This window comes from Mandrillus leucophaeus, unplaced genomic scaffold (assembly GCF_000951045.1).
Source record: "Mandrillus leucophaeus isolate KB7577 unplaced genomic scaffold, Mleu.le_1.0 Scaffold188, whole genome shotgun sequence".
In the NCBI taxonomy this organism is placed as follows: Eukaryota; Metazoa; Chordata; class Mammalia; order Primates; family Cercopithecidae; genus Mandrillus; species Mandrillus leucophaeus.
In genome coordinates, this window is record NW_012101898.1 from 2,825,969 (window position 1) to 2,829,543 (window position 3,575).

Here is a 3,575-nt window from a genome sequence, read left to right on the forward strand (position 1 = left end):
CCTTCCCTTCCTGCCTTCCTGCCTTCCTTCCTTCCTTCCTTCCTTCCTTCCTTCCTTCCTTCCTTCCTTCCTTCCTTCCTTCCTTCCCTTTTCTCTCTGTCTCTCTCTCTCTTTTGAGACAGAGTTTTGCTCTTGTTGCCCAGACTGGAGTGCACTGACATGATCTCTGCTAACTGCAACTTCCACCTCCCAGGTTCAAGGGATTCTCCTGTCTCAGCCTCCTGAGTGGCTGGGATTATAGGCACCTGCCACTACGCCCAGCTAATTTTTGGTATTTTTAGTAGGGATGGGGTTTCACCATGTTGGTCAGACTGGTCTTGAACTCCTAACCTCAGGTGATCTGCTCACCTCAGCCTCCCAAAGTGCTGGCGTTACAGACGTGAGTCACCATGCCTGGCCTGATGTGCTTTTCTTAAGGACACACACAAAGTAGGGATTTGCAACCAGGCCATCTGTGTGCTTTTTTACTGCACTGTTCTCCCATTTCACTTTACCACAGCCACAGCAATGAAGCCCAGTGGTCAGTAATTTCCTGAGCTTGAGTCCAAGCTCCAAGTCATCTAGATGAATCTGTAACTAAGCAGTGGCCACTTAGATAGTTGAGATGTGAGGAAAGAGCCAGCCCGGCACATCTTGCATGTCTCCAGGGAAGCCTAGAACAACGACCCTTGGCCAGCCCTGGGGATTGCGGTCCCCAGGAAGGTTCTAATGTCTGTGATTAATGATTTTGTTCTATACCCCTGGAGGAACTGGTCACATGCAACCAGCTTGTCAGGGTAGTTTGCACAAACATCAAGATTGATGATGTGTATGTGTCTTCACTGCTGGGGTCCTGAGTTTCACTTGGCATAGCTGATAGCTAAGCAGAATGTGTCTATGTGATCAACCACCCGAAAAACCTTGGACCCTGAGACTGGCATGGGTTTCCCCGGGTCTTCCACACATGTCCTTGGAGTTCTCTGCGAGACAAAAACTACATTCTGAGTGGTCTCAGATGAGGAGGCATGAAGGAGCCTGAGCTGGACTGTCCTGGAATGCAACCAATGCATATCTTTTCCTGTGGCTTTTTCTCTGCATCCTTTGCTGGAATAAATGCTAGCCATGCATATAACTCGCTATTGAATCTTGTCAGTCTTTATGGAAAATCACCAAACATAGCACCTTGACACACAGAAGAAAACAGGGATGCTCCGCCCCTGCTTATCCTGCCAGATGCTGCCCTTCCTGCTTCCACCCTGTCTCCGCCCAGGTTTGAATGAGGGCTGTGGGAAACAAGGTTTAGAATGGTTACCAGCAAAACCAGAGCTGGATTTCTAACCCCCGTGGAGGTGGGTTTCCTCTTCAGCTCACAGCTCCGGTGTACACCCAGCTGGAAAATGTGGCAGGAAAGCATGAGGCTTAGGGCAAGAGGGGGCAGGAGGGTGCAGATGCCTGGGTAGCAGATTTCAGGGTTGACTGACTTTTGGAATCTCTGGGATTTGTGAACTCTGGTTAATTTCCGTAACTGGAGCCACAAGGTCTTCCCTGGATCCCTGTTACTTATTACTGGCTCAGCCAAGCAAACACTTTGGGTTGAAGTCTCCTCTAGTCCTGCAAGTCCCCGACATCCACATGTGTGCAAATTTCTGTTTTACAGTCCCCGCAATTACTTTTGCACCAAACTAATAAAAAACAAGTCACCCAAATAATTACATACACACTTGCTATTCAGATAAAGCCCTGGCATTTATTTTGAATAAAAAATAAATAGCTTATAGGCCAGGCTCACACCTGTAATCCCACCAGTTTGGGAGGCTGAGGCAGGAGGATTGCTTGAGGCCTGGAGCTTGAGACCACCCTGGGCAACATAGCAAGACTCCGTCTTTACAAAAATAAAATTTAAAAAAATAGATAGCTTATCCAGAATAGCCAAAACAATTTTGATAAAGAAGAACAAAGTAAGAATACTCACACCTCCTGATCACAAAACACGCTGCAAACCAATGGTAATCAACGCAGTGTGGCACTGGCATAGAATAGACATATAGACCAATGGAACAGAACTGAGAGTCCAGAAATAAGTCCATGTGTCTATGGTCAACTGAATTCCAACAAGAATGCCAAGATCATTCAGTGAGGAAAGAATTTTTTTTTACAAATGGTGCTGAGACAACTGGAAAGCCACATGCAAAAGAATGCATTTTTGACCCATAATTTACACCTATACAAAAATTAACTTAAGGACCAAAGATTTAATTGTAAGAGCTAAACCTCTAAAACACTCAGAAGAAAATACAGAGGCAAACCATGACATTGGATTTGGCGATGGCTTCTGAGATAAGGCACCAAAAACACAAGAAACAAAAGAAAAAAATAGGTAGATTGGACTTTACTACAATTATAATATTTTTTTCCATCAAATGATGCCATCAAGAAAATGAAAAGACAACCCACAGAATGAGAGAAAATATTTGGAAACCATGTATCTGATGAGGGCCTATATCCGGAATATGTAAAGAACTCTTACAACTCAACAACAATAAGACCAACAACCCAATTCAAAAATGGGCAAAGGGGCTGGGTGCAGTGGTTCACACCTCTAATCCCAGCACTCTGGGAGGCCAAGGCAGGTGGATCACTTCAGGTCAGGAGTTCGAGACCACCCTGGCCAACATGGTGAAAACTCGTTGATACCAAAAATACAAAAATTGGCCATGCGTGGTGGCTCACACCTATAATCCCAGCACTTTGGGAGGCTGAGGCGGGTGGATCACCTGAGGTCAAGAGTTCGAGACTAGCCTGGCCAACATGGTGAAACCTCGTCTCTACTCATCATATAAAAAATTAGCTGGGTGTGGTGGCACATGCCTGTAATCCCAGCTACTCAGGAGGCTGAGGCAGGAGAATTGCTTGAACCTGGGAGGCGGAGGTTGCAGTGAGCCGAGATCGAGCCATTGCACTCCAGCCTGGGCGATAAGAGCAAAACTCCATCTCAAACAAGAAAAAAAATTACCTGGGTGTGGTGGTGCTTGCCTATAGTCCCAGCTACTCAGAAGGCTGAGGCAGGAGAATTGCCCAAACTCAGGAGGCAGAGACTACAGTGCTGAATTCACACCACTGCACTCCAGCCTGGGTGATAGAGTGAGATTTTGTCTCAAAAAAAAAAAAAAAAGAAAAAAAAAAAAAAGGGCAAAGGACTTGTGTGGATATTTTCCCAAAGATGATATAGAAATGACCAAGAAGCATATGAGAAAATGTTTAATATTACTAACCACTAGGGAAATGCAAATAAAAACAACAATGAAATACCACTTCACACTAGGATAGCTATAAAACAATAAACAAAACCCAACAGAAAACAAGTGTTAGCAAAGATGTGGAGAAATTGGATGTCTTGTAACATTGGATGGCCATATGGCCCAGGACTTCTACTTCAGGTGTGTGTATACCCACTAAGTTGAAAACAGGTGTTTAGGCAAAAATTTTTACATAAATGTTCATAGCAACATTATTCACAATAGCCAAAAGGTGGAAACCACCCAAATGTCCATCAGTGGATGAGCGGCTACGCAGAATGTACTATCTCCATCCAATGG